We start from the raw sequence: 11932 nt of genomic DNA, 5'->3' as shown, positions 1-11932 counted from the left end.
AGTCAAAAACTGTCTTTTTGATAGCTTGCAAATGATGAGCTTTCTAATGGAGATATCCATCTTCATCAAATATCAGCGAATCTCTAAAGGACATTTTTATTCTCTAATATACTGCTAAGGAGGATTGGCTGAGTTTGAAATAGGTGAGGATGGAAGGTCTGACCACAACTGCCTCTTTAAGTCAGAGCCAGTACATGGATTCTCAATGCTGTGGCTTGCAATGTGTTGCCTTAAGTATTTTATCTACCAAATAATTCTCCTGAGAGAAAACTTACCAGAGGCTTAGTAGTCCCTTGGTTTTTTTATCAAGCATGTCCAAAGATGTTGCTATCACTTGATGAGCTTCTTTACTTGACAAAGGGCAGTTTTGTCAAGAGTAGAACCAATAGTGATAGCAACTTCAGGATTATCCCTAGCTTCTCTGTGCCTAAGAGTGACAGAGCTTTCCAGGGTGTTCAGTGTAAGACGCTATAGCATTTGAGTTGGATGAAATGCTCCCCTTTCTATCTTTCTCCCATGGAAAAATCCAGGTCAGGGTTAAATCTAATTTCCCTCTGGCTCCAAGACTCTGCTCCAAATCATATTACTGAACTTTGCTTGGGAAGATAGCGAACCCCAATAAGTGGTCTTACTATAAATAGATGGCCACGCATCTCAAGGTGACCCTCTCCAGTAACGCTGCTCTATTTCTTCAGTAAATTTGCTTCCTAATACCTCAAGATGGTCATTTAATTATCTTTTCTTTTTTCCTTTCCACCTCGCCATTCTTGTTCACATTCTGATGAAATTTTTCAAACTGTAAAAGGAAACTAGAAGCATTCAGAGAAGAAGCCCATCATCATCTCATCATCACTGAATTCCTAAACCTAAGCGCATCTGTACTCAAATATTCCCCCTTTGATTAAAATGAAAGAAAATCCCTTGCACTTCATCTGCTTGAAAATTAGACTGCAACCCATCCACTCTAATTTTTTCAAGCATTTTCTCCTGTAAAGTAGAAGTGCGCTTTAATACATCCCACATTTTAAAAAAATACTTGGCTGGGCACAGTGGCTCATGCCTGTAATCTCAGCACTTTGGGAGGCTGATGCGGGAGGATCACTTGAAGTCAGGAGTTTGAAATCAGCCCGGCCAGCATGGTGAAGCCCTGTCTCCAGAAATATATAATATAAAAATTAGCCCGGCATGGTGGTGGGCACCTGTAATCCCACCTATTCAGGAGGCTAGGGCATGAGAATTACTTAAACCTGGGAGGCAGAGGTTGCAGTGAGCCGAGATCCTGCTACCACACTCCAGCATGGGCAAAAGACTGATTCTATCTCAAAAAAGAAAAAAAAGAATTCCTTGCACTCCTCCAGTTCCTTATTTCTTTTCTCCCCTTCACACAATGCAAGAGTTTTCTCTATTTGTTGTCTCTACTTCTTCACTTCTTGTTCTCCTTTAAGTTCACTTCTTTTAGAGTTTTTCCACCTATACCTTGAAATGCTTCCATCAAAGCCAAACATAAAATCCGCACAGTCAAATCTCATTTTCACAGCATAATTTGATATGACTGGTCACTCTCTGCCTATTGACACATTCTCCACTCATGACTTCTTTGAAGTCACATTCATGTGGCTTTCCTCCTACCTCACGGGCCATTCCTCTTCAGAAGTGTCTCCAACTCCTGCATCCAAATTCTAAATTTTGGTGATTTCAGGCCTTTGACCTGGGTCCCTTTCTCTTCTCCATGTACACTCTCTATGTGATTTCATTAAACCTTACACTTTTCTTTAAATTGCATTTTTATGCTGAGAACTTAGTTTGTATCTTTAGCCCAGATCTCCACTCTGAGCTTAGTATGTCTATATCCAATCACCTATGTGAGAGATGTTGCATACACTTTTCCAACTCAGTATCTCAAAAAAATAGCTGTCAAAACTGGAAAATTCATTAGCAATCCAATTAACATTATTTCAAAACCTTTCTTTCTACCTGCTCCATCACTGCCACCTAATCCATGCCGTCATCTCTTTTGGTGACCGACCACACGAATTTTGTAAGCACTTCTCCCTATTTCATTGTTGCTCACTCCCCTTCTCACTCATCAGCCCATTTTCGCAAGCAGAAGGAATGAATTAAAAATACATTGATTGAGGTGTAATATATAATACACATATTGTAAAGTGCATGAATCTGAAGTGTACACCAAGTAATTAACATCCAGATCAATACCTGTCATTAAGCCCATTTCAAATTTTTAATAATTTTTATTTCTAAGATTTCATTTGAATTGCTTAATTTAGATTTCTGTTTTATGGGGAAATTCTCCATCTTGTCACATATTTCCTTCAATATATTTATGATGAGTTTTTTTAAAAGCCTGCCTTGGATAACTCTAATATCTGGATAACCTGTTAATCTGCTTCTATTTTGGTTCCTTTTTTTTTTCTTGATTTTTAGTTATTTGGCTGGTAGTACAGAGACAGAATAAAATCCAAGTTTCTTGATTCATAGGCTATTACTATTTTTACTGCTGCTCTGCTGCTATTTCTCTGCCTCTGTCTTTTATTGCCATATTGAGTTATTTTACAATAGAGATGTTTCCTTTTGTTCTCATCTCTCAGAGTCTCCTATTCCTTTCTCCATTGTTTATAGCTGTACTTCATAAATACTTCTAAAGCAGAAGAACCTTTTTTCTTTTTTTTTTTTTTTTACTAAATAAAATTGTATTTATAATTCCCAAAGAAAACAAGATAAAAATGGAGTTACTTCAGGTCAAGTGTTAGAGAGACACGGAGTTCATTCTATTTGCTCCTCCTCATTATCCTCCCCATTCTTTTTTTTTTTTTTTTTTTGAGATCGAGTCTTGCTCAGATGTGGCCCAGACTCTTGCCTGGATTCTATGTCTTTTCAGGTTTGTCTCTTTGTTTTCATGGAAGTCAGTAACTTTCCGAGAAATAATCAATAGGAGAACCACTTTTTCATCTCGTTTTTTTCCCTTGGAGAATATTCATGTTTGGAAATGTTTTTGTCTATGCTAACTTAAAAAAAGCATTCTTAGACTGTTTCCCCCGGCCACATACAAATTTCTTGATTCTTTCTCTTTGGATTTCCTTTAACTAAGATTTTCATGATTGATCTCTAATGTTGTTATCTGTTTTATTTTCCTTCCCTTTTCTTCATATTCTGATTCAAGTGATTTTCTGAACTCTTTCTCAGCACTTAATAGTTATTTGGCTGGTAGTACAGAGACAGAATAAAATCCAGATTTGTAATAGTCAAGCGTTCTTATTTTCTGATAGTTAAATTTCAGTAGCGTGTTATGATGCAATATAATTTTTAGTTTCTCTAGAGTATTATACTTACATTTTTTTAAAGTCTGCTTCCTCATTGTTTCATATGCTGATTGTGGTTCATCTGGGTTTTTGATTTTCCAGTTTGATTGTATCCACCTTTCACATTAGTGGTTTGTCTTTCTTTGTTTTGTAATCCTTGTCTGTTGGTTCATATTGTAACAATAAGACCCTGAGAAGATGGCTGGTGCTCTGTTCTCTGCTGGGCTCTGTGGTACCTGGAGAGTTACACTCTAGGGTATTAAGGTTGCAAGACTGAATTTGCGCTGGTGTGTATGCGTTTGTTTAAAAGTGCTGCCAATGTCACTTTCTGGAAATCTCATCTCTAAGGCTCTTCACTTTGTCCAGAGGAAAAGCCCCAGGTTTCCTACCTGAGGGGCATACACCTGCTCCTGTGGTTCCCGGGAGCAGGATGGACAAGAGAACTCAGAGTTCAACAGTTCTTATACAGGATTTTATTTAACTTTTTAATTTTCATCTCAGTCTCACTATTTGCCTGGAGTTTCTGGGCCCACAGCTTTTCAGATTTAATTTCTCATGAGAATAAACCTCGGGTGTTCTTCCCGAGGCAGTAACAGTCTAAGTGCCCATGATGGTGAACAGGACGTTGGGGGGGTTCTCAGCAATGTTTTCAGATGGTCAATTATTCTCTTGCTTTCAGCTCCTTTCTCTAGTCCCACAATTCTTGCCACCTGCTGCATCTCAATCTGGAGCCTGTCAGGGTTCTTCTGATGAGAATAAATTCAATGACTGCCCACATCAGGCCCTTTCCCATTCTCTTTCCTTCATTCTGAAGGTTTTTGTATATTTTTATTATTATCCTTTTTGTAAAGTCACAACAGGGAGAAGAAATTCATGTGTTTGGCCAATTCATGAAGTTTAAACAGAAGTCCCACGTTGCATTTTAAAGTCTCAGGTGAATAAGGAATAGAAAGCTGTAAACACTCTTAACTACACATGAAAAAAACATTTCTACCAGTGTGATGAAAGTATAGAGACAGAAAAACTACAGACTATTGCAGAAATCATGAAAATCTGAACTATGTCCTATAATAGTAGGAATGAATAGAAGAATGTGAATGTGAAGAGTATGTAAGTGGTGGTTTCAACCAGATTTCGTGACTAGCTGAATATGACAGTAAATGGAATAATTGGAATAAACAAGTGGGATAAAAAGTGTAAGATTATTTTGTGGCTTTTGACTCGATGACTAGCTAGAAGCCATTGCCATCATTCGAACAAAGGGAATGCAGGAGGAAGACTGGCAGAGATGCAGTTCGGTTCTATTTTAAACTTACTAGAGTGGAAATTGTCACTAGGTAGATACTTTCTTCTCAGAGTTTGAAAGACAGTGACTGCAATGTGTGCTGGACTCTTCTTCAGTGATGTAGTTGTAATGAGCCCTGATAATTCTGTATTGGTACAGCAGTCTTTCTAGATCCCTTAACTAAGCAGATTTTAGTAATAAAGGAATTCATATTCAGAGGCATCTACCTTTATTTTAAATAAAGAATTGTAAGACCTCTGAGACTCATGTTTATAGAAACAGGAAATAATATATGTAGAACAAGCTCTGAAGCCTACAGTTTGGGGTTGTCAAAGTGGATAATTTCCTTTCTTATAAAAATGAATCATTACTGATGTTCAAGTCTTGAAGAGAATAAATATTAAAACAAGAACTTGAAATTCTCCAATGACCACCTAAAACTTCTCTAAATCTTAACACACACACACACACACATCAAGCAAAAATATTTTCCGATTTTCTGTTAAAAAGTGATTCAGATTTGAGAGGTTACACAGAATGACTCACAGTGAGTTTGCTCAGTAGCATATAAGTATCATTTCATACACATTCTTGTTCCCTTATTGTTCTTCTTTAGTTTCAGCAGAAAAAAATTATCTCCTATACTTTCCTAAAATGAAGTTATTTCTTCATTTTCTGTTCCATGTGCCATCTCTTCTTACCATTTTCCCCACCAAATTTATTTCTCTTTCCTCAGTCATTCTATCCTTGCATCCCTCATCTGAAATAAACATTTAATAGCTACCTACTATATGACTCAGTTTTAAACTGGCCAAAATATCAAACCAACCCATGTGATTAATGGCAACTAGACAATAGTGAACATTGAATTGAAGGTGGCAGTGGCAGCTGGTAGTTATGCAAGGAAGAAAAGAAGTGCCTACCTTGTTTCAGAGTTTTCAGACTAACAGCCACATGACAGAATACTGGCTCAGGGAAACTCTCCCTCTTGTATGTTCCCCTGCTGTGTAGAATGAAAGATACTTTTAAAGTGAAGTTACATTCCTGAAAACATACATTATCCAAATTAGTTTGTTTCACAGGTTATTATACAGTAGGCATCATGTGACCATATTGAAATTAAATATACTTTTGTATAGAACTATATCAGAAAGTTAGAAAATGCATTATTATAACTCCTTAAAAGAAAATTGTGACTAGTATTTTTGACCATTTTATTTATTTCAAATCTTAATTCCATATTGCAATTATGCCTGAGCCTTTGTCTAAATTTTTAATTTTTAATACACCAATAATTGAGCTAAATACAGCTGAAAAAATAAGGGCTACCTAGGTATGAAGGGAAAGAAACAGCTATAACAAAAAATGTATTTTAAATGATAATCATGCAAATGTTAATAAGCATTGTAAGCATATAATTAAAAAGCATTTATAAGCCAGTGTGTTGGTTTAGTGTTTGATGCACTTGAAGTACTTTGATTCATTGCTTGATAAACACAAGGATATGCCAGGCACTGAGTTAGAATGTAGAGTCTAATATAAAGATGATGACCTGGTTCCCATTTTTCAAGGAGCTTGCAGTCTACCGGAGAGGCAGTGAAATAACGCAGTATTTAAAGTTTGTGATATTAATTCAACTTTGGAACCCAGCTGAGAACAGGAGAAGAAATGGATTTCAATGATGCTGCTTCGGTTATCCAGAATGAGAACTCACCTGTTAGTTTAAAGGGAATTATTATTGTGATATGTAACACACGGTGGAGTCCTTTCTCAAGCTTTTGTACTAAATAGCGTTATTCCCATTACTTTAGGGTGGTTTTGCTGTTTACTTTTGAGGAAGTATGAGGATAGATTAGGTCATCTCTCAATGTCTCTTTATATTTATTCTAGGATTATGTAAGAAATGTAAAAACATCCTTTGGAAAGAAATTTTCCGTTAAAATATATGAGTTGAATCTTGAGAGGATTGAAATTTTGTCCTTTATTCTAAAAGTTACTGAAAACTGGTATGAGCAAAGGCAAAAGAGTGATGGTTTCTGTGACTCTGAGACCACAGTTTGTAAAAGAGAAAAGAACATACTTTGGAGAGAAAAGTTTTCAAGTGTCTAACAACATACAAGGATTATCTAGGTTTTATTCTGTTTCGTGGGAATCAATGCTTCCTTTTTTGGATCTGTACACAGTATTTAGAGATAATAGTTTGATGATAGTTTTCTGTTATTTCAATGGAAATGTAGTTTGCTAAATAATACTTTTTTTTTTTTTTTTTTAAAGACCGAGTCTTGCTCTGTCACCCAGGCTGGGGTGCAGTGTGACGCGATCTCGGCTCACTGCAAGCTCTGCCTGTGGGGTTCATGCCATTCTCCTACCTCAGCCTCCCGAGTAGCTGGGACTACAGGTGCCCGCCACCACGCCTGGCTAATTTTTTTTTGTATTTTTAGTAGAGACGGGGTTTCACCATGTTCGCCAGGATGGTCTCAATCTCCTGATCTCGTCATCCGCCCGCCTCGGCCTCCCAAAGTGCTGGGATTTCAGGCGTAAGCCATTGCGAACAGCCTTTGCTAAAATAATACTTTTTAAACATCTCAATAAACCATCTAGGCCAAGAAAAAACAATACCTTGTAAAATAGTCATAGTATTATAGTAGGTTTGAATTTCAAGTCTCAAATTATAGCAAGTTCTTAACTTTTATTTTTCCCATAGCACATAGATTTACATCCAGTGCTAGATAAGAACCAATGACAATCAAATAAACAGGCTTGTCCTATTCTAAGCTGTAATGTGACTTTCGTTGCTTCATTCCTATTACTTTGTCTGGAAAGTAGGGGAGATAAAAAGAGGTGGAGGCATACAGAAAGCCAAATTTCTCTCCATTGGTTGATCTCATGATGATAAAAAGGAACCTGCTATGGAGATATGGGAGATACTACATATTCAGGCAACTCTTCAGATAGAAGCACTCAGAAGAGGAAGCAGTCCTTGTAGTTGTTCCATATTAGCGTGGTTTGCTTTTCTACATTTAGCCTGGCAGAATTCTGATGTATGGAGTGAGAGTCTGAATCTGGAACATGGGTGCAAGCTTCAAGTCCTTTAATCTGAAGTGGGATCCCTTTACCCACTAACTGCCCAGAGGGAAAGTTTACTCACTTTCTCTCTATTACGCACCTCCTGTAATGACAGACGTTTCCTATTTGGGATCACAAATGTATTTCATCTGTGCTGTCTTAGCCTCCAACTAGCGCTTTACAAAGCTGAAGGACAAAAATAGTTAGCAACCTCTCTGCTATCAGAAGTGAGCTTTTTACAAACTGTATTTTATTTTCCTTCCTCTTTTCTTTTCCTTTCTTTTTTTTTTCTTTCTCCTCTCCCCTCCCCTCCTCCTTTCCTTCCCCCACCCCGTTATTTTTTTGTTTATTTGTTTTTTGACAGAGTCTTGCTCTGTTGCCCAGGCTGGAGTGCAGTGGCATGATCTCGGCTCACTGCAACCTCCACCTCCCAGGTTCATGCCGTTCTCCTGTCTCAGCCTCCCAAGTAGCTTAGATTACAGGCATGCGCCACCAAGCCCGGCTAATTTTTGTATTTTTAGTAGAGATGGGGTTTTGCCAAGTTAGCAAGGCTGGCCTCAAAGTCCTGACTTCAGGTGATCCACCTGCCTCGGCCTCCCAAAGTGCTGGGATTACAGGCGTGAACCACTGTGCCCGGCCTACAAACCATATTTTCTAATACAATTGATATTTTACTTCACAACTTTATTCCGAATAATCCACACCTCATAAACCCTATACACATGGTAATCCTCAATATGAGGTAGGGTCATTATGAAACTGGATTGTGAGTTGCTGGGGTAGGGATGGAGATATTATAGGGGATATCTCCCTTCTCCCAACATGATCTGTTCAGACAGACTCTGTGACAACCTTTTCTCCATGAAACTCGCTCTGCTTGGTGGCTATCCCATCTGTCTTGGACATCAGCAAGGAAGAAGAGGCTTATTTTCAACATCTTTTCCAGCTATTGTTGCAGGTCCTTCTGTTTAAAGTATAAATATTGGCCAGGTGCAGTGGCTCATGCCTGTAATCCCAGCACTTTGGAAGACCAAAGCAGACAGATCACTTGAAGCCAGGAGTTCAAGACCAGCCTGGCCAATATAGTGGAACCCAGTCTCTACTAAAAATACAAAAAAATTAGCTGGGCCTGTTAGCACAAGCCTATAATCCTAGCTACTCAGGAGGCTGAGGCATGAGAATTGCATGAACCCGGGAGGCAGAGGTTGCAGTGAGTCAAGATTGTGCCACTGTACAGAGTGAGATGCTGTCTCAAATACACACACACACACACATATATATTAATAGATACTTCTTAACCTAATCTGGGAAGTCCCACAGAAGACAAACAGTACTTTTCAAATGTTCTATATCATATAGCAATACCAATAGAGAAAAATATTATCATTCTGTTTGTTAGGTCAATGAGATCTGAATGTAAAATCAAGTTCTGTCTTCAGTGTATAACCTTGGAAATGAGATAACTTTCTATGTGGAAAAGACTTGCGGAAAAATATTACAGGAATAAAACAATACATTTTGTGGTTGTTGGTTTGAAAATGATTAAAAGAGGATTCCACTTATTAAGAAAAAATAGGATTGCATGTTATTTGGACATTATAGTTCTAGCTATTTGACATCTTTCTGAGAAAATTAATTATTAGTTTTCCAAACCATTAAGCCAGAGCCTGGAGTAGAGTCAAAGTTGGTTTTTTTTTGTGAATTTTCTTCCACATCAGCTTTCGTACCAAATATAATTATTTCCCTTTTTAGTGACTCCCTTGAACAGAATTGATTGGCCTCATAAGTGACCCGTATTAGAAATCACCAAACAGAGGCAGACATGGAAGCTTGATGACTTAGTCCTTCCTCTTGTAACTGCAGACAAGAGTAAACAATTGCTTTCCAAAAGTTTGCATACACCATTGCACTTCCTTTAATGAGAAACACTTGTTCCCAGGGTTACAGCGAGGTTAAATGATCCAAATGTTAGCTTTATACCAGTCGATGACTCTTATTCTTCCAACTGTTACAGCAGGGCATAATGCACAATATAAAATTTGAGAGAGAAAATTTTCCTTCTTCCCTGACTTTATACCAGAATTGCGATGTTGGTAAATTAAACATAATTATTCTTTCATTTCTGACTTCACTTTTGGGGAAACATCCTCCTGTTTATGTAGTACAATAAGATGGACGATAGACATCAAAGGCTCCCTCATGTCTTCCTTTACAGCTTCCCATAATGCTGAGAATTCTTCAGTAAACATCAAATCATTTAAACCTAGAAATATATGACCTTGATAGAAAATGACTTTAACTTACTTAACTTTTCATTTCCTCATAAAAATAAACTTAATGCCAAAACTCAATTGTTCATCCTCCTTTTTTAGAGAGAAACTATTTTAGTAAACGAAGTCCTATTTGGAATCCCAATTATAAAGCAAACAATGTCGTAACTGTTCTACTTGATTGGATGCGGTGGAGGCAGAATCCTAGATGTGAAGACCTTGCCTCTCCCCTGAAACCTCTCTGGGAAACCATAGGGCTTCTCAGAACACAGTTTGACAATCAATGGGCAATATGATCACCACAAGACCTTTTGGTTCTGAGACACTTTGATTCCAATAAGTGATTGCTGAATGTTTCCATGTTATTTGCTCTATACTCTGGTATAGTTCATGAGAATCGACATTAGAGGTCCCGCTCATCAAAGGATTACATGATTTGGGTAAATGGAAAGCTCAAGAATTGTTTAGGGTGAACAGGACCAGTCCAAGGGGGCAGACAGGAGTGCTGTGTTTGGTGGTGAACAGTGAGACATGAAGGGAGATACTGCTGTTCCCCAAAAGGTGGGGGAAGAATCATCAGTCTTTCAAAGTTGACATGCAAAGTCTTTGATTTATAGAAATCATGGGAGCCCTTTTGCCACAGAGGTTGAGGCTAGGATGCAACAATGGTGGAAACTGCCATTACCACTTTTACCACCATCCACCCAAGCCACTGTGTGATATTAAGCCATCTGCTTGAAACCAGGGGCACAGGTATAGTTAGGGGACCTGTGAAAATTTTCTTGTTAAAATTCTACTTTCTCGCAGAAGGAAGAAAGTTACTATTCCCAAACATTGCCTCTTTCACAAATTGTGAAGCAACTTCGTTCATCTGGCATAATATCTGAGGTTCGTTGCCTCATGCCAAGGAAATCAAGGACACAGACATATGTGGAGTGAGGTTAAGAGCCGAGGTTTAAAAGGCAAAAGAAAGAGAAAAGAGAATAGTTCTCTTTACTGCGGAGAGAGAGAGGCTCCTGAGTGGGTCTTCCAGTCCCATGGTGAAGTTCATGGGTTTTTATAGACTGGATTGAGAAGGTGGCGTCTGATTTCCATAGGGCCCAAAGATTGCCCCATGACATTTACATAGTGCCTGAAGGGGCTGGCCACCCCACCTGAATTTATTATGCAAATGGGGTTTTTACCTGGCCAGCACCATGTTGCCTGCTCCTTCCTGTATGTGTGGTTGATAAAAGGAAAGATGGAACTGCCATGTTGAACATGCCTAGCTGCCAGGCAGTCACGGCTGCTGGCCTTCACCTGTGCGAGCTTCCAGCTTGCTTATCTATGTTTGCAGCTCAGTTTTACAGGCTGCTTTTTGTTAGAAAAGAAATAATTTGGGGGCTACTTTTTATAAAAACAGAACCTTACTGAAGACTTTCTTACCCTCACTATCTGCCTAAATCATTTCTTTTTAACTCCCATATCAATTGGATCTCTCTGTTCAGAGCCAGCCCAAGTTACACATTGAAGCCCATGGACAGTACTACCCCTAAACATTGCTTTCCCTCATGCCAAAAGTCCACATTAAAATGAAAATACTTCTGAGAGAGGGAGTTATGCCTTGATCAAACATTACCTTGAATATAATAGTAGGTGAAACCAGAGTATGAAGCAACAGGGTTGCAAGTAGATGCAGTAAATAGTGTTTTTCAGGTTAAATGGATATGCAAATGCATCTTGATAAATTGTGTCATATTTTACTCTTTATCATGTTAGGTGAGTTTTCTTTTTCCACTCTCCTCCACACTCATCCAACCTACACCTTACCCCTTAAATTGCAAAATCCTTGTGAGAAGAGATTATTGCACATGAAGTCTGTCAGTAAATGTTGGTTAAACAAAAGACAGATAGAGAAAAGGAGGGAGGGAAGGAGAGAGAAAGCTACTACATTCCCTCTCTGTATCTTAATAGTATTCATAATCTACTAAACTCACAGCTTATTTTAGAGATAG

The sequence above is a fragment of the Papio anubis genome, unplaced genomic scaffold (assembly GCF_008728515.1).
Source record: "Papio anubis isolate 15944 unplaced genomic scaffold, Panubis1.0 scaffold348, whole genome shotgun sequence".
NCBI classification, from domain to species: Eukaryota; Metazoa; Chordata; class Mammalia; order Primates; family Cercopithecidae; genus Papio; species Papio anubis.
Note: the sequence above shows the minus strand (reverse complement) of the source record.